Source organism: Crinia signifera, chromosome 2 (assembly GCF_055691185.1).
Source record: "Crinia signifera chromosome 2, ASM5569118v1, whole genome shotgun sequence".
In the NCBI taxonomy this organism is placed as follows: Eukaryota; Metazoa; Chordata; class Amphibia; order Anura; family Myobatrachidae; genus Crinia; species Crinia signifera.
This window is the reverse complement of record NC_139218.1, coordinates 392101589-392126554: the sequence shown is the minus strand read 5'-3', so window position 1 is coordinate 392126554 and position 24966 is coordinate 392101589. Positions and strand designations below refer to the sequence as shown.

Here is a 24966-nt window from a genome sequence, read left to right as displayed (position 1 = left end):
GTCTATCACCGCCTACTGGGCGGGTCTATCACCACCTAATGGGCATGTCTATCACTACCTACTGGGTGTGTCTATCACCACCTACTGACAGGGCCCGATTAAGATTTCTGGGGCCTGGGGCACTTTAGACAGTCATTACTGGCCACAAACTGCACGGGAGAATATTACTGTCAAAACACAGAGTAAAGGCAGTATAAATTTGGTCAATGGGTAACTGCAGGGGGAGGGGGATTAATATAAACGTACGTAAATAAATAAATGTAATATATATATAAATATACCCCATGAAAAGTCTGTGTTTGTCCCTCCTAGATAGAGGGGGCCCCCCCCTTAATCCGTCCCCGCCTACTGGGCATGTTTATCACCGCTTACTGGGCATCAATGCAAACTAAATGGAAAACGACTTATTTATGTTTATGAAGATCAGAATGAATCATTGCCCCCACTGCCCCCATATACACATAACTGGTAATAGACAAATCCATAAATAAATGAATCTGATGATGAAGAAGTGATGAAGTAATGAAGAAGAGGATGATGATGGATTAGAGGATGTGGTGGTGAGAATGATGATGATGATGATGATGGAGGAGCCTGTCCCTTTAAGAGCCAGGAGCTGTGCGTGTCTCTTTAAGAGCGGGGGCGTGTCCGGTCGGTGAGTGACGGAGGCGGTGCCTGGCTGGGGCTGGGAGTAGAGCGGCAGCAGCAGCAGCAGCGCCGGAGCCGGGAGCGGGTCACTCGGAGCTCTCATCTCCCGCACACATTCCCCGGGGCCCGGAGCTGCACACCCCGGGGGGAACACCCACAGCCGGCCGGGGTAAGTGTAAGCGACACCGCCCTCACTCCACTCCCCACCCCGGGCAGCACATGTACTACAGGGAGCAGCATGCCCTGCCAGCTCTCAGCCTGCTGGCACCTGTAGTCCCACTACTAGTGAGTATAGAGGAGCATAGGGGGGTGCAGTGCAGTACAGACTGTTCCTCTATTAGTGTTCTAGTGCACAGATAAAGGGCGAGCCTATGGGGGTACAGTGCAGTATAATATGTTATAGTGCACATATAAATGGGAGCCTATGGGGGTATAGTGCAGTATATTACGTTCCTATGTGTGTGTATAGTGTCAGTGCACAGATAAAGGGGGAGCATATGGGGGTATAGTGCAGTATATTATGTTCCTATCACTGTGTATAGGGTCAGTGCACAGATAAAGGGGAGCATATGGGGGTATAGTGCAGTATATTGTGTTATAGTGCACAGATAAAGGGGAGCATATGGAGGTATAGTACAGTATATTATGTTTCTCTACCTGCACTATAACACTAAATGCACACAAAGGGGCGCATATGGGGCTATAGTGCAATCATAGATAAATGGGGGAGCATATAGTGGTATAGTGCATAGATAAATGGGGGAGCGTATAGGGGTAAAGTGCATAGATAAATGGGCGAGCATATGGGGGTAGAGTGCGGTGTATTCTGTTCCTCTATTTGTGTGCACAGAGCTATAATGCACACATAAAGGGGAGCAGATGGGGGTATAGTGCAGTAGATTATATTCCCTTGTGTGTGTGTGTATATAGTGGGGGACAATATGTGGGTGCAGTTTAGTATATTATGTTCCTCTGAGATAAAGGGGAGCATATGGGGGTGAAGTGCAGTAGATTATATTCCTGTGTGTGGGTGTGTGTGTGTATATAGTGGGGGACAATATGTGGGTGCAGTTTAGTATATTATGTTCCTCTGAGATAAAGGGGAGCATATGGGGGTTAAGTGCAGTTCATTCTGTCCCTCTATCAGTGTGTGTGTATAGTGTGTTACATGGCATATATAAAATTGGAGTATATGGAATCATAGTGCAGTATAGTCTGTTCAGCCCGTTGTACAGTGCACATATAAGGAATGGGTATATGGGGCTACAGCACAGTATTTTCTGTGAAGTATATTCTGCTGTAACTACAGTACTGTAGAAGAATATCCTGTGAAAGGGGGCATAGTGCAGTATATTATCATCAGTGTGGCACTTGGGCCAGTATAAGGGGGCATAGTGCAGTATATTATTATCAGTGTGGCACTTGGGCCAGTATAAGGGGGCATAGTGCAGTATATTATCATCAGTGTGGCACTTGGGCCAGTATAAGGGGGCATAGTGCAGTATATTATCATCAGTGTGGCACTTGGGCCAGTATAAGGGGGCATAGTGCAGTATATTATCATCAGTGTGGCACTTGGGCCAGTATAAGGGGGCATAGTGCAGTATATTATCATCAGTGTGGCACTTGGGCCAGTATAAGGGGGCATAGTGCAGTATATTATCATCATCAGTGTGGCACTTGGGCCAGTATAAGGGGGCATAGTGCAGTATATTATCATCATCAGTGTGGCACTTGGGCCAGTATAAGGGGGCATAGTGCAGTATATTATCATCATCAGTGTGGCACTTGGGCCAGTATAAGGGGGCATAGTGCAGTATATTATCATCATCAGTGTGGCACTTGGGCCAGTATAAGGGGGCATAGTGCAGTATATTATCATCATCAGTGTGGCACTTGGGCTAGCATAAGGGGGCATAGTGCAGTATATTATCATCAGTGTGGCACTTGGGCCAGTATAAGGGGGCATAGTGCAGTATATTCTGTTATAACCAGCGTGGCACTTGGGCCAGTATAAGGGGGCATAGTGCAGTATATTCTGTTATAACCAGCGTGGCACTTGGCCGGTATAAGGGCACATATTGCAGTATATTCTGTTATCATTAGTGTGGCTCTAGGGCCAGTATACGGAGGCATAGTGCAGTATATTCTGTTATCACCAGCGTGGCTCTTAGACTGGTATAAGGGGGCATAGTACAGTATATTCGGTTATCAGCGTGGAGCTTAAGCCGGTATAAGGGGGCATAGTGCACTTTATTTTGTTACCAGCGTGGCGTTGAACCGGCATAAGGGGGCATGGTTCAGTGTATTCTGTTATCCTCATCGTGGCACTTGGGCTGGTATTATGGGGCATAGTGCAGTGTATTGTTATCACCAGCGTGGTATAAGGGAGCATAGTGCAGTATATTCTGTTATCACCAGTGTGGTGCCTGGGCTGGTATAAAGGGGCATAGTGCAGTATATTGTTATCACCAGCGTTGTGCCTGCTCCGGTATAAAGGGGCATAGTGCAGTATATTCTGTTATCACCAGCGTGGCGTGGAACCGGTATAAGGGGGCATAGGTCAGTGCTCTCATTCTATGACTGTTTCTCTGATCACTGCTGGTAACTTGCACAGTAATGACATCACTCATGCTCTGAGCTCTGGCCATGCTTACACACCATCCTATACAACGCATGACACTACGAGTGCTTGGGCCGGTATAAGGGGGCATAGTGCAGTATATAGTTACCACCAGCGTGGCGTTGAACCTGTATAAGGGGGCATAGGTCAGTGCTCTCATTCTATGACTGTACCTCTGATCACTGCTGGTAACTTGCACAGTAATGACATCACTCATGCTCTGAGCTCTGGCCATGCTTACACACCGTCCTATGCAACGCATGACACTAGAAGTGCTTGGGCCGGTATAAGGGGGCATAGTGCAGTATATAGTTACCACCAGCGTGGCTTTGAGCTGGTATAAGGGGGCAAAGGTCAGTGCTCTCATTCTATGACTGTACCTCTGATCACTGCTGGTAACTTGCACAGTAATGACATCACTCATGCTCTGAGCTCTGGCCATGCTTACACACCATCCTATACAACGCATGACACTACGAGTGCTTGGGCCGGTATAAGGGGGCATAGGTCAGTGCTCTCATTCTATGACTGTATCTGTGATCACTGCTGGTAACTTGCACAGTAATGACATCACTCATGCTCTGAGCTCTGGCCATGCTTACACACCGTCCTATACAACGCATGACACTAGAAGTGCTTGGGCCGGTATAAGGGGGCATAGTGCAGTATATAGTTACCACCAGCGTGGCTTTGAGCTGGTATAAGGGGGCATAGGTCAGTGCTTTCATTCTATGATTGTATCTGTGATCACTGCTGGTAACTTGCACAGTAATGACATCACTAATACCCCGAGCACTGGCCATGCTTGCACACCATCCTATACAACGCATGACACTAGGAGTGCTTGGGCGGGTATAAGGGGGCATAGGTCAGTGCTCTCATTCTATGACTGTATCTGTGGTCACTGCTGGTAACTTGCACAGTAATGACATCACTCATGCTCCGAGCACTGGCCATGCCTGCACACCATCCTATACAACGCATGACACTAGGAGCAGCTGTGCGTCCCCAGCCAGCAATGTGACTTATTGCATTGCAGAGCCGGCTTTGTCACTCGCAGAGGTTATTATTAATTCCCAGTATCCTGTGCACGCAGGGATATTGCCTATTCTACCACACGTGACGCCATAAATGCTCGGCGGGCACTGGGGTGGATGCCACTATATGTTATTAAATAGGTTTCATTCACTAGACAGTTGTCTGGAGGATTTCACTGTCCACGTGCTCCGGGGGATTATCTGCTTCTAAATATGTACCCAGCAGGGAGAATGTAAGGTGATTCTGCAAAGCCCAGGGCCAACCTTGCCATCAGGAGGCTGCTGCCGGTGCTGGACACTGTTCCCCTTATGGCACTGTCCGGTGACATCTCCTGCTGTCTGTGAGCTGCTGCAGATAGCAGCTGGTGTCCTGTAGCGTTCTCCGCTATAATGAAGAAATTCTCTGTCCCAAATATACTGTAAATGCACTTTTCTCCAGGCTGAACTGATGCTGAACAATCCGAGTGCAGAGAAACCATTGTCCTCTGGCGCAGGGATATTGGTCCCGTCCAGGGTAAAGGTGACACCCTGCGGGTACGTTGCCGGGAGGGGAAAAGTTGAACCTTGTGTCGTGTTATCTGCTTTTCCATGTTAAATATGGGAATTGGTGCATTCAGTTGTTGTATGATACTCTGGGTATACGTTATAGGGTCGACACAAGCACTAGGTCAATAATGTTGACAGCGAAAAGGTTGACATGAGTTTTTTTCCCGAATGTGGACATGGACACCGTCAAAGTGTACCACTTCCCCTTGCATGGGTCGCTGTGCTTGCCATGCTTCGGGCACGATGCCACGCTACGTTCTATTCTCCCTCCATGCCATAGTGCAGCATCATGGGGGGTGGGGCGTGGGTGAAGTTTTGCTATCTGTATAACCATGATTATCTCACATCCATTTACCACACGCAGAGATCGTCAGTGGTGGGCGCGACGCGTTTCGCTGAAATTTCTTCTAAATCCTGCGACAGGATGGTACCCAGTTATTGTGAATGTCTATAAGGAATACAACACCTCTTACCATAGAATATACCGGATATTAGAAGTCACCATCGGACCTTCCGCTATGTGCGGTGCATTCCGTTCTGTATGGGCGCCGCGGCGCTAGATACAAATTTACAATGATCTATTCGCTTCTGATCAATGGGGAAGGAGGCGAGAAAGCCGACCGCGCCAAAGATAAATGACTTGCAAAGACTCTGAGAATACATTTCTAGGGCTGACGCGGTTCCGGCGGTGAGAGTGAGAATCGCGCTTCCAGGGAACGTGTGAAATGATATGGGAATATGCTAATCTCCCTTATATACCTGTTATAGCTTTATAAAACAACAAACAAAGCCCCATCATCTGTGTTCTGTGCTGTTTGACTCGCTCGTGGCAGAACGTGGGTGGGTATCTGCTCCGAATGTCCACAGGTTCCGAATTGTTATGGTCAGAATCTAAATGGTGGAATTAAGATCATTGAGAAAGATGTCAACATGGTTAAGTTGCATGTTCAGAATGTCTACATGTCGACAACAGTGACGTCACTGACTGATATCGTGCGTATGTACTAGATCGTTCTTCTGCGGCGCTGCCAATGTAGTTAACTACATCGCCGCCCGCAGGAATTGCCCACTGCACACAGAGCATGGATGTCAGCGTTCTGGTATTGACATATTCGTGTTGACTATCGTGTTTTGCCGGGTCGAGGCGTAAAAACACCAAACCTAATAACCCAGGTAGACCAACCTGGTAATTCAACCCGGGATATAAGAAGGGTTAAACCCGGGTTTGTGAAAGTGCCGGAGGTCCGACGTGGAGATGCGCTGTGAAAGCGGTATACCTGTGCTGGTTTGTATTGCCCTACCTGATGTTCTGATCATCCGGGTGATATCTGCAGTGTAACTTGATGATCTGTCGACCCAGGAAAAAGTTGACATGAGTTTTTCACCATTTTTTTGGGGGGGGGGGGAATTTTGCAAACTTGAACATTCACGTGGACCCGAAGCATGGCGCGCTAATCGCCACACTAATTGGGGGTCCATGTAGACCAATAATATAAAAAGTGAAAATGTCTTGTCGACCTAGTAGTGTGTGTCGATCGTTCCATCCGCACCCTAGCTGGACACTTGCACATAGGACGGGCACCCACACGGCTGTCCCCTACGGTATACCCATTATTATCCCGCTGTAGAATGCAGATGAGGCTCTCCGCAGCGCCGCGATGTCCCATTGGAGGGTTTTGCAGCGGATGGAATTATATATCCAACATGTTGAGACAGTTCCTCAGCAAGCTGCTATTTATAGCCGAGTTAAACGTCTGCTCCCTGGGTGTAATGTTTAATCTGAAGGCCGCTGCTAGGCTTTGGCAATATATGCATATATTTTACATTTCTCACTTTCCTCTGTATATATTGCGGCGCTGCGCTGCCGAGGGGCCCCGTAGGATGCTGCAGGGGGGGGGGGGGGGGTTCTGCAACGATTCTTCATTTATTGCGTACAGCGATTTTATATAAATCGGGCAAAGCATGGTTTTCTTGTTCTATTTTGGATTATTAAAATTCCTTCTGACCTTCGCTGTGAATCTGCTTCCCGACAGTCAGTAGACCGGGGGGGAACGTCGGCCCCTCGAGGCTGCGTCTGACAAGTTTTAAAACGCCGGCCAGAAATCGGGTCCGTGTTATTAAGCCGCTGTTGGCCCAAGAGACCGGTTCTGTTTTTGCTGAATCCTAGGAGAAAGGGAAAGAACAGCGCTCGCCCCATTTAGTATAATGTCTCCCTAAGAGGAGCTGTCACTTCTGTGCTACAGAAATATCCCCCCGGGGCGCAGCTATCTGCCTGGTCAGGCGTCACTGAGCACGCAACTGACGGAGTGCCTGGTGGAACACGATATAAACCTTATTAGCCGGCGTACTGCTTGGAAATTCAGCCTGTATATAGGACATGGTGTCAAATAGATTTTCGTCCCACGGTATCCCAAGGAATTTTGTGGTGCTTTTAAGGTCTGCAGGGAATCTCTGGGGCTACCCCGAACCGGTTGGCAGTGCCCATTGCAGGGGGGCTGCTGTATTTGGGTCTCTATCATTGCCTGTCATGGAGGATAAACATTACACCCCATGGGGCATTGGCAGTCTAAGCAACATTGAAGGTACACTTCAGAGGTGCTTCTAAGTTTCCTTCATCCCTAGACAGATGGTTACAGCGTACGCTGCTTATCTGTTATATATGACCCCCACCTCTATATAACTCTACATGAGCAGCTGCTGCGCATTGTATGCAGTATTTTCTTCAAGAGAAGTGGTGCTGTGCATTTGCCCATATACTTACATTACTAACTGATGGCAGAAGTGACACCTCGGCTACAGAAGTGGTGCTGTGCATTTCCACATCCTCCACAATAGTTGTACTGTGCCATTATGGTTGTTAAGAATGGACAACCACTTGCAGAAGCAGATCATCCCAGCCTGCAGCTGACCTTGCAGTAATATAATTCTCTTTATATTGGTTATAAATGACTGGAGTTCTGGGCCATCCTGGCTGGTACATTACATTACATAGATCATTTTGCCATATAAGTATTCTGTTGATCAATTGAAAATCTCTGGGTGGTGATTCTCTCCCCCCCCCCCCCCCCCCAATTCCAAATTTAGACGAGAGGAACCCCTGCATAAATTTATATAGTCATGTCATTTGTGGGGTGGGGCCCCCTGAATTGCTCTGAATACCTACTTGAAGGCACCACAGTGCAACGATTATCTTCAGCACTTTATAACACTTCTTTTTAATCCTATGTAACATTTCACACCTTTTCTCCCCTGTAGCACTCTCCTCGTGTAGTAACTGCAACTTACCTAACACTCCATAACACTTAACTTTCCCCTACACCCTACACTTGAAGCCCTAGATCGTTACTGATGTTCCCTATATATGTGGTTACTGGGGCATGGGGGGTAAGCTGGTAATTTTGCAACAAACCTCTGTTTAATGGTAACACTTATTGCAAAATTATTATTATTAGAAAATGATGAAATAGTGCACCTGCATTCATTCTCTCTGTGTGTGGCACTACAAGGCTCAGCAAGGTGTCAGTCGATGGCCACTTTCCCATATAAGCTCTTTAAGAGTCCTCACTACTTACATTTAAGCTGTAATGTGTATTGATCTGTGGCGCTCTTTATTTGTACTGTATTTTTGTTATTTATTCAATGTTATGCCAAGTTTTGTCTCCCTGTATTGTTCCTTTGTACGGCGCTGCGAAACACTTGTGGCGCCTTTTTATAAATAAAATTCTAATAATATGGCCAGAAACCTGCACCTGACTACCCACGGGACAAACATCATTGTGATGTCACTTGCGGTTTGTGGAATGGGTATGTAATACAGGTGACTGACCGTCCCCGGAACTGTCCCACGCCTTGTTACATGTGAGAGATATGAGATGATCTTTCCTCTCTGGGATGTGTCTCTGTAGAACATCAGCCCGGACAGAGAGGGGATCTAACCAACGGATGAGCCCCCTTGTCTGAGTAACTGCTGGTCAGTATACGGTATGTCCCAGGTTATATGTTGTCTCCTTCCATCGGACTCCCCCAGCCTCCGTGTACTTGGCGGGCTCATTCTGCCTGTAGTCAGCAGCTTGTATGACCGTAACACGCGTGGGATGTATGACTGTAACACGGAGAGCTGACAGCAGCAGCTTGTAATGTCCAGTTATCCCCTCCTGTGGCTCTCCTCCTATGTGGTGGGGAGTGAAAGTAATGTTCCTCTTATTTGTCTTGTCTTTGCTTCGTTCAATGGCAAAAGGTCAACATGGGGTGGTCAACACATGACAGTGTTGACACCTGAACTCGCGGACCCTAATTTGTGTAGCGCACGACTCCCTTCGCTCACCATGCTTCCGGTGAGGTGCCTCGCGTCGCTCGGAACCCTTTATTGTTCATGTGGATGATAAAGCGTGAAAAAATCATGAAAAACTCGTCAACATTTTGCATGTCGGTCTATCATCTGGATCATCTCACCCATGTTCTATGGCATGGTATGTACGGGTTACTCTGCCACTGCCTGCAGAAGCTTCAACGCCCGCCTTGCCAATTGCCGCCTCTCCGTGCTGCGGTTATTGGTGCGATTCTGCCCTGTCATGGGGATCGCTGACCCTCAAATGTCTATATCTTACTAGCTGAGTGAATGAATGCTATTGGCTGGCACTGCCCAGGTGGCCAGCGCATTGGGTAACAAGACCCGATCCCTGAAGGGGAAATAGTTTGGCAAGCGAGGTACTGCATGGGTGGTCTGGTCACAGAATTTAAATGACCTATTTCTGAGCGGGCAGCTGGAGGCTGGCACTAACTGGTGTCACCACAGGGCATTGGGAGTTGTTTATGCTGAACATGGTTCCCTAATGGCAAAATAATAAAATGCGCACCTCTCTGAGGGTTATTCCCTCCCTGCGGCCCACGGTGGGACTATATGGTTATTTCTGGAGACAGCCACTGGACATGTCGGCTTGTGTTTGGCTTGTACTGCAGCCCGCGTCGGCCAGGACAATCCTGACGTCTAATAAGCCATTGCTGGGTGTAATCCGCAGCTTAAGCTTTCTTCTAAACTGCGCGTCAATAAGTCTTCAGCGCACATTGATCTGCATGTCCCAAGGAAGCTGAGTGTTAGGGTACTGATATAGCCCGTCCCCGCAGCCAGCGCGGTCCTGCCCTTCCTGAGAGCGCCGCTGTATTTTGCATTTTAATTATCTGCAGAATTGGGCCTAGCACAGGGGAACATAAATATCAGATGGAGAATCCCTGCAGGCATTATAGAAGGGTCTTCTCCTGGTCCCCCCTGGGGTGTGCACCTAATGAGCATTTCCATGTGTGACTGCTGCAGGCAGCGCTGGTACCGACATGACGTGGACGCGGGTTATAAAGTCCGTTAGCAGGTTTATTCCGGTATATATACTCTGCTATGTTTTATGTGAGCCAATTAGAATGGCTTTGTTGGACCGCTTTAGGAGGAGAGAATGCGGAAGAGAAGGCAAACTATGCAACTGCACTGGATGCAAAGTAGCATTCTGAGTACCTTTCTAGGGAACGTGCTCCACAGGCTACCCTGAAAGCAAGTTTTATTATGCCGGGACCCTCGTTCGGGGTGTAGTTGTGCATTATGCCACAGACCCTCGCCCAGGGTGGAGTTGGGTGGCGTTGTGCCCGGGACCCCCACGTACAGGTTTTCCACATGGTCTGTTCACCTCAGAGACCATATTAGTTACCAGGCATTGCTGTGCGTCATGCTGGTGATATGGATGTGTGATCCCCAGGAGAGGCCTCAGCAGGAGGAGACCTGGATATGAATAGTGCCGCTGGGGACATTTGCAAGGGAAATGTTGAGGTGTGAGAGGTAGTGCGGCGCCTGCTCCCAGCACTTGGCTATTGCAGAGTTAGGAAACGTGATTCTTTGGCTGACAGACCTGTATCTGGGGTGTGGGCGGCAGTGCATATGTTGTCTTGTTTGTCACATCTCTAGTTGCAGTTTATATATCGGTGGATTAGGATATTCATGGTGTTCTATTCCAAAAATGTATTTTTCTAAAGACTCTGTGCATTGGGGATGCGGTCATTTGGTCTACAGCATGATTGTTGACACCATTAGGTCGACATGGTTCTAGGTCAACGGGTCATTACTTCGACAGTGTCTAGATCAGGGCTGGGCAATAGTGGCCCTCCAGCTGTTGATGAACTACACATCCCAGGATGCTTTGCATCAGTTTTGCTATATGGCCATGCTGAAACTGATGCAAGGCATGCTGGGATGTGTAGTCCATCAACAGCTGGAGGGCCGCTATTGCCCAGTCCTGGTCTAGATCGACAGTCAAAAGGTCGACATGTGGTTTTTCACTTTTTTGTGCCGACAGGCGGTATTTCATGCCCTACCATCCACTAGGGCAGGCATGTTCAACGTTGGCCCTCCAGATGTTTTGAAACTACACATCCCAGCATGCTTTGCAATAGTTTTAGCATTCTCTAATAGCAAAACTGTGGCAAAGCATGCTGGGATGTGTAGTTGCACAACATCTGGAGGGCCAATGTTGGACATGCCAGCACTAGGGCATTGTGGGATAATAAAATAGTGTAGCGAGGCACCGTGCCCGAAGCATCGCGAGTGCAGCGGTGCACTTTAAACTGTGTCAATGTCGACTGTGTTGACATTCGGGTTAAAGAAAACCGTGAAAAACCCCATGTCGACCTTTTGACTGTCGAACTAATGACCTTTCGACCTAGAACCATGTCGACCTTTTCCCATGTCGACCTAATGACTGTCCACCAATTGATCCCAACCCGTGCAGTGGGGGGGGGGGGGGGGGGGCCCTTCCTCCTGAGGCCTGGCGGCTCTGTACAGTGGGGGGGCCCTTCCTCCTGAGGCCTGGTGGCTCTGTGCAGTAGGGTTCCTTCCTCCTGAGGCCTGGTGGCTCTGTGCAGTAGGGTTCCTTCCTCCTGAGGCCTGGTGGCTCTGTGCAGTAGGGTTCCTTCCTCCTCAGGCCTGGCGATTGTGCAGTAGGGTTCCTTCCTCTGAGGTTTGGTGGCTCTGTGCAGTGGGGGGCCCATCCTCCTGAGGCCTGGCGACTCTGTGCAGTAGGGTTCCTGCCTCTGAGGCCTGGTGGCTCTGTGCAGTAGGGATCCTTCCTCTGAGGCCTTGCGGCTCTGTGCATTGGTGGGGGGTTCCTCCTCAGGCCTGGCGGCTCTGTGTAGTGTGGTGCTCTCCCCCCGATTTCCAGCAGCCTTGTGTATTTGGGTGCACTAAGGCCCTGGCTCTCCAGAAAAATGAGTTGGTATAACAGAAGCATTGTCTCATGGGAACAGTGACGAGAGATATAAGACTGGGCAGGAGCCAGGTAGCCAAGGCCCCTAGATCATGGCCGTTGCCCTTTCTACTGATCCCAGTGGGTGCACCCCCACTGTATTAGGCAGACTGGCTTCTGTGTTGCTATTCTGCTTTTCTAGTTTGTGCTTCTTCCTTTGTATTCATTTTAAAGTAGAATGTAAAATACAAATATAATAGGAAAAGGCCTTGAAAATCCTCTGCTCTGTTTACAGCTTCAGATTGTATTCAGGGTGTCAGCCAGATGCCTGTTCTCCTCTGGTACCGCATCAGGTTCCGTTATCCTCTCCCACGTTGCACCCCATGACTCGCACCCATCCGCTGCCACTTGGGAATTTAATCTGTGCGACTACACGTGGTTTCCTGTCTTGCCCACCTAATTAGTACCCGTCTTACACCAGCCAGGTGCATCCAAAACGGAAGTACCGTGCTGTGATTGGGTACAGACGTCGGTAGGCACACCTATGGCACAATTCCATGTCTGTGTGATTGCTTGGTCGCCACCGCCCATAAACGCCCATTTATCAGATAGCAAGGTACGTGGACAGAACATTTGGCGTATGCGTAGTATTCGGAGACCCGTACGCATTGCGATTTTAGTGCCCCTCAGAATCATCCGTATCGGATGTGACTCTGGATTGTGCGTTCAATACTTTTCCAAAAGATTTAAGGAATTCCTTCGCTGTGATGCGACAAAAGCGATTCACGAGACTGTATTAATATACCTGCTAAGCGCCACTTGTGTGCGACCGAGTGAATATGTACGCCTGCGTTCTATCCCGCCCAGTTCCATTGTGCTTTGTATACGGAATCCCTTGGGCGCTGATATATACGTGTCTCATAGCAAACGAATTGTGCAGTCCGGTGATACGGTATCATCGCCCTGTGTGTAAGACAGGCGCTCTGTGCCAGCGGAATCGCCCGCAACCTGGCAGGTGCATTGTGGGACTGCAGCAATAGTGTATAACACATCTGTGTACCCTCGTAGGGTATTGAAGAATTAATGATACATGTAAATATTTGAGACCATTAGACCAGTCGTTTAAAGGTTCATCCCAACTAGCACCCCTTCTGGCGTCGGTTGGATTCCACTATAATGAGTTCTGTTATTGTAACCAGATAACGATTTTCCGTTTTCGCTCTTCAGTGTTCTGCTGAGCGAGTCTAAGCACCGTTGTTTCCAGAGCCCGTACATATTGTACTTGATCAAGCAACATGAAAAACCCCCTGAACAAGAGAGCATTGAATAGGTTTCTGTACAGCTCAGGTTTTCCACAATTGCCGGCTGCAGACACGTGACCACACCACAGAATTCTCCTGACACTGTGCGTGCATACAGCTGTGCGACAGCAGCGCGAGACCTCTGCTCACCTATTCACTACAGCGGACAGGTGAAATATGTCCCCTTTTCTGCGAAAAACCCTCTGATGACCCACATACATCGCTGTGTGAGAACACGGGGTTGCGTTGTGTGATGGAATGCCGGTTTATAAATAAACCCAAACTTTCAGGTCATTGAAATTCACGTTCCTGAGGTAATTACGTTTCTCACTGACTAATGGCTGCTGTGAGAGTTTATAGGAATGACAGCTGGAACAATAAGCCGCCTGTGTTTTCATGGATCCCGAATCTGCTGTACCTCAGCGTCCCCGTCTCCTCCACACACACACACACACACACAGTGGGGGCAGATGTTTTGTGGGCTAAAGCAAATTTCTGCGTATTCATTAACTAGGTACAAAATGACATCGCCAAAGGGTTATTCACATTAGACCATAAGATGACTCATTATATACTGGTCATTGTCACCTGGTGAGGCCACAGGTTTTGTCATCCTTTAGGGCAATGCACGAGCCCTCCCAGTCGGGCGACGCATCGACCATGTTTAACAGTATCCTGGTCAATGGTCTAGTTTGACTGCTAAACTTGGTGGATGACGTCTAGATAGACAGTGGCACCATATCGACGTAAGTGAAGGACCGACGGGAACGTGGTCGACAGCAACAATGTCGACACGAGTTTTTCAGTTTTTTTTTGGGGTGCCGGTCCACTTGGTTCCGACTTTACTATAAATGTGGAGATGGTTACATTATAATACTGTGCTTGAAGGATGGCGAGCGCAGCGAGGTGTCAACCTTGCTACTGTCGACCACATTCCCTTTGAGTGTTCACTTGTGTCGACCTAGCTCCACCTGTGATCATTTTTTTATTTTTTTTAATGTGTCAGTGAATGAGTGCACCTGTCAGGTGACCTGGAAAATGTGCACTGTTGAGGTTACTTGGGGACCGAGGTTGAGAACCACTGGTCTAACTAGCGGCCATCGGCCTAAACATGCTCGTTCCTCTATCCCAGAACCCCTCACAGCTCTCTGTGATGCAGTTTTTGGCTGAGAAACGGATTGCGGTGCTAGCACACAATCCATAATCGCCAGGCCAAGTACCGTGTGACTTTTTTTTTTATTTTTATTTTTTTTTGTTCTCAAGGGAGTTTTTCATCCAATGTAGGGTAAAGAAGAAAATGGAGGACAGATAATGAGCTAAACTCGGGCAATGGAAAATAATAATGCAACAGTGTGTGGATGTAGAAGGGGGGACAGAGATGAAATGTATTTAAACGTAAATTGTAGCACCATTCTCCTCATGTAATACCCATGCCGTGTGTGCTGGTGACCATCGCCAGGTGGTCCTTCCTCCCTCTCTCTCTCCCTCCCTCTCTCCCTGTATAACGCAACCTTATTTCTGAACCTCTGCAGCTGATGAGACACAGCTCCTGATTACTTTAATGACTCGCGTACGTTTCGTATAAAGAAGCCAGCAGCCGGCCAATGACAGCTCAGCGTGTACAGGGCTATAATTTGCCTGTTCCTCTGATTCCGATGTGACAGATGAATGGGCCACGCGGTTCACTGAAGAGGTTTTCAGGTGGTAATAACGGGCGCTGTAGTAACAAGTGTCTGCCTGGGAACGGGAGCATTAGTCGGAGTAATGCGGAGTTATTACATAGACATTATTAATGCCATTACCATCCGCTACGAGTTAATGTTGTGTGTTCAGGGGAGATGGGGAATTGGAGCATTAAATTTGCATAGACTGGCATCATGTTAATGTCTTTTTAGTAAATAATATGGTAATGAGGTTTTGATGATCTTACAGTTGTGGGTCGGGGGCTGGCTGATCTTCCTCTGAGCTAAGAAAATGGTGTCCTCTGTGTATAGAGTGTAAGCTCTTCTGGGGAGGATGTAATATGCTCTCCTTGCTGTCCCCTTCCGCTATTGTTACCGCTGCTTGGTACCGAATCTCGAACCTCCTCTATATACTCGTTTTACCGTTCTTTATTGCAGCGATCTTTTATGGGGGGAAAAAAACCTCTGACGTCAAGTGGCTTCAAAATCCAATATCCTAGGTACCAACCTGGGGATTTTGGGTAATGTTCCAACATGTTGATGTGGTGACGACGTCCCTAAAAGTAGCAATTGTTTTTCCGAATTTGGACCCTGTTTTACGGTGCATTCCCCCTGCCGAGCGATCTTGGTAATGGGGTTAGCGTCTCCCAATCGTCTCCTATCCCAGTGTGCCCCAACGCCATCCTGCGCACGTACCGATAGAGGTCACTGGTTGGCTTATCAGGGTGAGTGGAATAATGGCCGTCATCGTGCTCCATGACCCAGCTTCCAGCTGGCCTAACCGTAGTCCTTTCGGCTAAGGTTTACCTATGACTTATACCACAGGTTCTCAAACTCTGTCCCCAGGATCCCCACACACAGCGCATGTTCCTCACAGAATCACAAGTGAAACACTTAGCTCCACCTGTTCCTCTTTCAAGATGTGTCAATGAGTAATGAGTGCACCTGTGCAGCTGCTGGGTGAACTGTGTGGGGTCTTGATGACTGAGTTTAAGAACCACGGACTTATTCAATTGAACCGTCACAAACTGTAGGCCGACCAGCAGAACTTCCCTAGGGGACACTGCAGATCTGCAAATAGCTATGCCCCCAGGGTCCATTCCGCAGATGTATTTGTGGTGGTCCTAGAGGGTGTGAGTTATTAGGATGACCACTATTGGTCAACACATGGTCTAGGTCGACATTGAAAAGGTCAACACTGGAAAGGGAGTAAGTAGGTTTTAAGAAAAATCGTGAAAAACTCATGTCCATTATTGACCTTGTTGAGCATTTGCTTGTGTCTACCTTTTTGTCAATATCTACCTACTGCCTGTTGACCCATCAAGCGGATACAGTCATAGATGACGCACAACATTCATTAAAGAAAGCGGTGATGTACTGTATTTTAGGGTTACCCTGCTCGCGCCCCCCCATTACATACAGACATTTTCACATGTTCGTCATGCCGACATGCAGCAAGTCAACACGCTTATACATTTCTATGGTAATGCTTACGAGTATTGACATTTTCACTATGGTGCTATATCACACATTTTGGTGTCGACAATATTAAAATGTTGACGTGTGTGTCCTCTGTCCACCCTGTCATTCCCTTTTTTTATTTTTTAACCCTCCTCTCCCTGTGTCATTTCATATGCATGCTACATGGAAATCGCCGGCATGCCGACTGGCGTGTGATCCTGTCATATTGCGGCCTGTGTAATGTCCCCCGGGGGGTCCCTTTGGCACAGCGGGGGGCTGGAATAGCTGTCCAGGACTGTAACGGGACCTGGGATTGTGGGTGTTGATAAATGAAGGCGTATATTTACCTAAGATTCTAAAACTGGTGTTCATGTCGACTTCCGGGACAAAAAAACATGAAACCGCATGTTGACCTTTTGACCTTCCCATTGTCTAACTAATGCTTGACCTTCTGACCCTGTTGACCTTAGCCGTGTCAACCTTTATGAAGGTCAACCACTAGTGTCGACCCGATGACCCATACTCGAGGGAGATACTCTCCACCATATGGCAGGGTTCAGTGAACAACTAATATGTCTCTCGGTGAGCAGCGAGTGCAGTGTGTCCAGCACTTTGATTTATATTGTAGTTCCTGGGGAGAGGGGGCCGGCGTCTCCAGCTGTTCCTCTGTTGTGGGGGGGGGGGGGTTTCTCCGTGACGTGCAAGTGACTTCATGTTCCTGTTGGCACCCTGGCATCTGCCAGGGGGCGGATTAACAAAGCCGAGAGAGGAATCTTGTAAATGCCCTTTTTCCTTGTGGAGGTGGAAATGTAGGATTAGCGCAGTGCCACAGCATTAACTGTTACTAATGGCAGAAGGTGGAAACGTTCAGTATACAGTATGGGAGAGATAACGTACCGGCCTACCCACTCCTATCTGACACGTCACAGGTTGTGTTCAAAAAACTGCAGGAGCTGGTTGGTCAGTGATTAAACAGCCAGCCAATCCGCTCCGAACTGCCATGTTACAGGCTGGGTCTGAAAAATGACAGTTAGGGGCTTGTTTGTCACTCTCCGCAAGGCTTAGTACATCTGTCACACCGTGAGGTCAACATATAGAGTACTAGTTAAAAGCCTGTTAAACGCTGGGGGGCCATGAGTTTGACACCACTGGCCTACACCGAGAATTGCCAACGATGGGAATTGCGTATTGCTTTAATTTAAACCCAATATACAGGATAGTTTTGTTGTTGCAAATGGATGTAGCAAACTGGAAAGGGGTATGGGGTTATTGGATCAGCCCATTTTAGTTCACCTCTGTATTGGAATATGCCCTGGACATGGGGAACAGTTGTGATGGCTTGCACAAGAAGTGCATGAACCTTATTAATTAAGGACATGGAGGGTTAAACTGTAATGAGAGTATAGGCGGAGGAGATTTGTTTGCATTCTATTAGTCAGACTATGGTAATCCGTGCTATGCTTTGCAATTTCAGCTTTCGCTGCCTGTGATATTTGCTAGTCCTTTGGTAAAAAGAAAGCCGTCTTCCAGATTTCAGGTGAATCTGTCCTTTTGTGATTTACCGTTCTTTTATTCCCTAACGTTTTCTCTGAAAATATTTACTTTTGCGTTTTCCTTCATACTCTGTCGTTTTTTAAGCGCTGAGCTTGCGATACTTTATTCTGTATCTGACAGCCGGCTAAGGGTTTGTGTTGCTTGCGGCTGTGCGGTGAGTAACGTATGATGTACTTGGCTGGGTGGTCTGCACTAAATCTCTTAATACAGTGGAAAAATCACTTTTTATTTCAATACATTCCAGAGAGAGGAATGTTTCCCGGCTGCATGGTTTTTTGGCTTGTCCCTAACACCATGTATTGTAGGTCAAAGTTCCTACTGAAGTAGCAGGACAACGAGCTGAAATAATGAAGCCGAGTCTGTCAGTAATGCGTTCTCACTAAAAATGCCTTAGCTACAATTCTGCAGTTGTCTTCTGAAATTCTGCATCCTCTTGTCTGAAATGGATGCTTCTACCTCACGTCGTATTGTAGAACTGGGTCACAGTAGTTCAATACATATATAATGATATATATATCTATCTATTGTCTGGTTCTGTTAGATTCTTCTGTTGTGTTTGCTGTCTAGGTCAATAAGTGGATCCATCTAACAGGCGGAAGCTGTACGATTCCTTGGCGCATCTGGCGACAATGGGAAAAGGGGGTGAACGCTAGACAGTGATTGAAGTCTAATTGGATCTGAAATTGCATTTGGAAATGAAGTTTAAAAGGAACCTATTTTAGGAAGCTCTGTGAAGCTATTACAAGGAGAAATGGTTAGGAAATATTAGCAGGAAATGCAGTAATTTAGTGTCCTTACCATTTCCCACAACACCCCCAACCCCCACCCCCCCCCCCCCCCCCCCCCCCCCATCGCAGTGCGGGCTGAATAACCGGTGTTTTGTCCTGTGAGGCGACGCACCTGTCATGTTGGAAGACCGACAATAATGAAATCTCTCACCGACACTGATACTCCTGCATTCTCTTGTTTTTCATGTAAATTTGCATGTTATGCAGGATTGCAAATGAGCCCACCCGGACCGCGCACTTGCCAAAGGTGGCATCTGCCAATTTATGCTTTGGGAGCAGACACTAAATTCCAAAACAACACATTTTTATAATGAGGCAAAAAAATGTCAATTTTCCAAGTATATTGTTTTCATTGCAGCCTATCAAGTCGATAATGACTAATAACCTCACCACGGTACCTCACGTGGTACAAGGTGGCTTACGCAGCGGTATGCCCGCTGTGAGTGGGTACATTAGTCTCTGCTACCTAGGGCTTGAGTTAGAGGGGGGCGTAACTGGATGCAGTGGGTCTGCTCAAATATGCTAATGAGACAGACGCAAGGATTTGTGCAGAGATTACCCACAGGTGGCGACTCTAATTCGGTGCTTGCGTACAGAGATACAACATTGGTCGCACCATCGGACAGATGTTCCGTCGCAAGTAAACCGCCAAAGTCTTTAACAACCACCAAACAAAGATTCTGACGTACGCCCCTGAAACGGTTGCACCCTGACTGCGTTTGACTCTCCACCCCTGCTCCCCATTATACCCCACAAACGCTCACTATCAATCAATGCACAAATTTGCTGTGTAACAGAAATCGCAGGGCCATTAGGAAGCGTGCGCCGTGCAACATTTATTCTCCAAACTGCACAAACATTTGTATTGCACACGCTGTTGTGTCCACATCAGAATCTGGCACTTGGTGGACAATTACACCACCCGATTCAGGTCTGTTAGGCTGCAATTTTTGCAGATGGACAAAACCATGCTGCGCTGCAGATGGGGGCAGATGTAACCGGTACAGAGAGGGTTAGATTTGGGTTAGGGGTGTTCAAACTGAAATCTATATTGCAGTGAAATAATCAATCAGCCAGTATTTGCTCTGCACAGAAATAAAATAACCCCGCCCTCTCAATATAACTCTCTGCACATGTTACCTCTGCCCCACCTGCAGTACAGCACGTTTTTGTCCTTGCCAACATGTTTGATCAGGCCCACTGTTACTAGGATCCACCACTTTCTGCTTCATTCAGATGTTAGACATAGGGGTCTAAGTACTAAGCCTTGGAGAAAGATACAGTACCAACCAGTCGGCTCACAACTGTCATTTTTCAAACCCATCCTGATTATCTGGTACTTTATCTCTCACCAATGCTTAGTACATAGCCTCCTTTGGCTGCACTAGCAGCGTGGCTGGCTGAGTCGCCCACTCCAGAATTATTCTGAAGTAATTGCTGAAATAGAGAGTTCTTGTGCCGGGAATTAGTAATCTCTCACTTCCACCTACACAGAACATGGTGACACAGGAAGCAGGAGTTGGGGTGGGACTGTCCTATGTTTTCTTAGTTGGGGTCCTTCTCCCGTCACCAGATATGTGGCAGGGTCACATGCAGGGATATGTACGCGGTGGTACTCTGCTGGCCTCTGAAGTGGTGATGCTCTCAGCTCCTGTGATGGCGAATGGTAGTGTTACTGCAGGCGTGATGGGGGGAGGATGGAGCTGCCCATTTGTTTTTTTTAGTATGGTTTGCCCAAATTCCCAGTGTGGCCAGTCCTTGTAAGCTCTTGACCCATTTCTAATAGTCCCCTGATTTTTTTATTTTTATTTTTGCATTGTTTTTTTTTATAAGCCCATGATTACACATGAGCATTAGTGACGGGTATTTGTTTATTGTTCAATATGTACCTTTGCAGACCTATTTATTAATTGCCGATGGTCGTCAATTACAGTCTACAATTAACATAATTTGCTAAAATGATGCCGGGCAGCTGAGTGATTCCCAATAATGCATTCTGACAATACAGTAATGCTGCACTTATTGCTACCAGCCTTGTCTGGATACAAGTAACTCTGTTATTTACTATATAACAGTCTGTGGCTGCTCCCTCCATTCCCCTCCTCACATCATGTCACTGCCCCTGTCACATGCAGCCCTGTCCTCACTGACACATCACTCATCTCCTGACATACTCTGTGCTGCTGGGGACCCTGCTCCTCCCACTATATAACTCAGCCTGTGGCTTCCTGCGGCCCTCATTCCCAGCCTCACATCATGTCACTGCCCCTGCCACATAGAGCCCTGTCCTCACTGACACATCACTCATCTCCTGACATACTCTGTGCTGATGGGGACCCTGCTCCTCCCACTATATAACTCTCAGTCTGTGGCTTCCTGCTGCCCCCATTCCCCTCCTCACATCATGTCACTGCCCCTGTCACATGCAGCCCTGTCCCCACTGACCCATCACTCATCTCCTGATATACTCTGTGCTGCTGGGGACCCTGCTCCTCCCACTATATAACTCAGCCTGTGGCTTCCTGCGGCCCTCATTCCCAGCCTCACATCATGTCACTGCCCCTGCCACATGCAGCCCTGTCCTCACTAAGGGCGGGATGTATTAATAAACATCGCCGCGATGCCAGCGCATATGTACTAACATATGCGGCTGGCATCGCGGTGCGGTAACGGAGACCCCCCTCGATACCTGTACTGTGGTCTGCGGGGGGTCTCCGTCTCCTCCCTGCTGCCTACACGCTGGGGACAGCTAAGCAGGCTGTCCCCGGCGCCGCCTCCTCCCCCTGCAGCCGGAAGGACGTCCGGCTGCGTTGTTAGGGGGAGGAAGGGCTTACCTTCTTGCAGGTCCAAGGGAGGAGAAAAGGGGGGGTCGGCGAGGCGGCGGGGTTGCGGCGAGGCAGCGGGCGGTGAAAAGAAGCCCATAGGCTTCTATAGGGTATCGCCACCTTTGGGTGGCGATACCCTGCCTGGCGAAATCCGTGCGGCCGGGTAATAGTAAATAGGAAAATGCGGTAAAACGGGCGTTTTACCGCATTTTCCCTTTAGTACATCCCACCCTAACACATCCCTCATCTCCTGATATACTCTGTGCTGCTGGGGACCCAGGTCCTCCCACTATATAACTCTCTGTGGCTTCCTGCTGCCTCCATTCCCCTCCTCACATCATGTCACTGCCTCTGTCCCATGCAGCCATGTCCTCACTGACACATCCCTCATCTCCTGATCTACTCTGTGCTGCTGGGGTACCCTGCTCCTCCCACTATATAACTCTCTGTGGCTTCCTGCTGCCTCCATTCCCCTCCTCACATCATGTCACTGTCCCTGTCACATGCAGCCCTGTCCTCACTGACACATCACTCATCTCCTGATATACTCTGTGCTGCTGGGGACCCTGCTCCTCCTACTATATAACTCTGTCTGTGACTTCCTGCTACCCCCATTCCCCTCCTCACATCATGTCACTGCACCTGTCACATGCAGCCCTGTCCTCACTGACACATCACTCATCTCCTGATATACTCTGTGCTGCTGGGGACCCTGCTCCTCCTACTATATAACTCTCAGTCTGTGACTTCCTGCTACCCCCATTCCCCTCCTCACATCATGTCACTGCCCCTGTCACATGCAGCTCTGTCCTGACTAGTGATTGGTTTCTCACCCTCTTCTATCCAATTTCCCACAAAAGTGTTTTCTGACCATTGGCGGATGCATAAGGGGTGCAGGGGGTGCACACACCGCTCACCCTGCAGCCATTCACAATACTCCACTCTTTGTAGGAGCAACAGATATCACTGGGAACGTGGCACAGGCAGCATGGATCTGCAGAAATAGCTGGGAAAATGGTGCCTGTACCACTTTCCAGAGAGGTGCGTGCACCACAGTGAAGCGTGTCCGTGGAAAGGGCACATATGGCAGCGAGAGAGGGGGTACTGTACAGAGACCGCCCACGTCACCACCTCTCTCCCTTGATCCACTCCAGGCTCTGACCACAGTCAAATACTTTTTTTTTTTGGATTTTATTTAGTTGTGAACATGTATTTATCATTTTAAATGCTGTTTGGGAAATGTGTCACCAGCAGTAATTGGAAGAACTCTTGGTACAATGGGACCAGCAGTCGGCTGAGGCCGCGACATTTGCAGAAAGCAGGAACCTGTTTACTCAACAAAATCAGCTTTTCTTTCCTCTCTTCCTATCAGGGTTTCCTCCCCACAGCCTGTTCCCACCAGATTTAGGGTTTTAATCTGGTTCACTCGCAAAGGCACAATCGCTCTCTAATGGACAAAGCCATATGCAGTGCAGGTGGGGCTGATGTAACATGTGCAGAGAGTTAGATTTGGGTGTTTTATTGTTTCTGTGCAGGGTAAATACTGGCTGCTTTATTTTTACACTGCAATATAGATATCAGTTTGAAGTACAAACCCCACCCAAATCTAATTCTCTCTGCACCTGTTACATCTGCCCCACCTGCAGTGCGCATAGTTTTGTGCCTTTGTGAGTGAACCAGAATAATCCCCTTAGTGTGTGTACACTTAAAGCGTCTGACATTTATTGTCGCACAATAAATATGGATACGGCCTTTATTTCATGAAATCGACATTTCGCTCTCGCTTGGCTCCCAATATGCAATCATTTCATTGGATTTAACATTTGGCGTAAGTTGGATACACACTGGAGAGACGGGCATTCGCTCCGACATCTGATGCCCTAGTTTAGGACCGAGCGACCGCGTTCTGTTCTTCATTAGCATAAACAAGTTTGCTAGCGTTATCAAATGTAGCAACGCAAGTACGTATGACTATATTCTGCCCTCACGGTACCTCCTGTTAGGCTGTATGGGAAACGGTCATCTTTCAGAAGAGACTTAAGTCGACTGTCATTAGGTCAACATGGTTTTCGGTCGACATGAGTTTTTCACAGTTTTTTTGTGCTGACAGGCGGTATTTCATGCCCTACCATCCACTAGGGCGTGGTGGCAGAATAAAAAAGTGTGCTGTGCGTAGCGAGGCACCGTGCCGAAGCATAGTGATCGGCTGCGGTTCAACTCCAACTGTGTCGATGTCGACTTTGGCGACATTCCGGTCAAAAAACAGTGAAAAACCCCTGTCGACCTAGACCCCTGCCGACCTTGGGGCCAGTCGACCTTACGGGGTGGACCTAATGACTGTAGACCTAAGTCTGTTCTAACAGATGTACCGATTCTGGCTATATACGATAACCTGCGACATTGGGCCAGGAGCGGGGCATCTTGTGCCTCAGTTGTCAGCGTTTCTATTAATAACCTTTTATTTTAAGCTGCGGAAACAATACACCGTTGCCCAATCATGCCAGGAAGCGGGGACACAGAAATCAGCACCGATATTGATCAGACGTTGCGTCACCCGCTCCGTGCAATGCCCTGTAGGCTTCCAGTAAATAGTTTGTGTTTTTTTTGTGTCTTTGTGTCAGCCGTAGCGTCTCCCCAGTGTGGCGCAGTCAGCAGGAAAGTGGCACAAGTGGGAGCTGTCGCCTTCCCAGGGATGATGTTTCCACCGCCTGTCATTGTATGGATGATGGGAGCCTGGTCCAGGACACGTGACCCATCCGAACCAGGGATCTCTAGGCATGCATACTGGTGATACAGCTGTCTCCAGTACACCTGCATTACCCCAGATTCTGGTATTATGGGAGAGGAGATGGGTCGGCGAGATCAGATCGGACTACAAAGCACCATGTAGTGTAAGTTGCAGCCAGCTGCCCATCAATGGGACTTTGGGGCTCATTTACCCACAAGTGATTAAAACGTTTTTGTGAATGATAAAACTAATTCCGTATGAGGGCTCCATCCAATCTGCTCCCATCTGTCGTGTTCAGCTCCAAACTGTTGTGTGTTTGAAAAATGACAGTTGGGGGCTGATTGGCTGAAGCCCCGTTTATCGTAGAGGAGTTTTTATCGCGCATAAACCGTTCTATCACTTGCTGATAAATAGGCCTCTCATCGTTTTCGGCTGCTCGTTATCAGATATTTGTAGCGCAGGTCTCCTCGCCTGCTAACAGTGTCGTCCTGATTTAAGAGGTTGGGAAAAGGGTTTAATGTGATCTCAGAATCCTTCAACAAATAAAAGTATT

The 24966-nt window shown here is 48.1% G+C and overlaps 1 protein-coding gene across 2 annotated transcripts in view; it reads left to right on the top strand.

The window, feature by feature from the left end:
• The first annotated feature begins 658 nt into the window (after positions 1-658).
• GDPD5 (glycerophosphodiester phosphodiesterase domain containing 5) overlaps positions 659-24966 on the top strand; it is a 120930-nt gene continuing 96622 nt past the window's right edge. For both annotated transcript variants that reach the window (XM_083170395.1, XM_083170394.1), the window contains exon 1: positions 659-817. The gene's annotated coding sequence lies outside the window, so the exon portion shown is untranslated. The remainder of the gene's footprint in view (positions 818-24966) is intronic.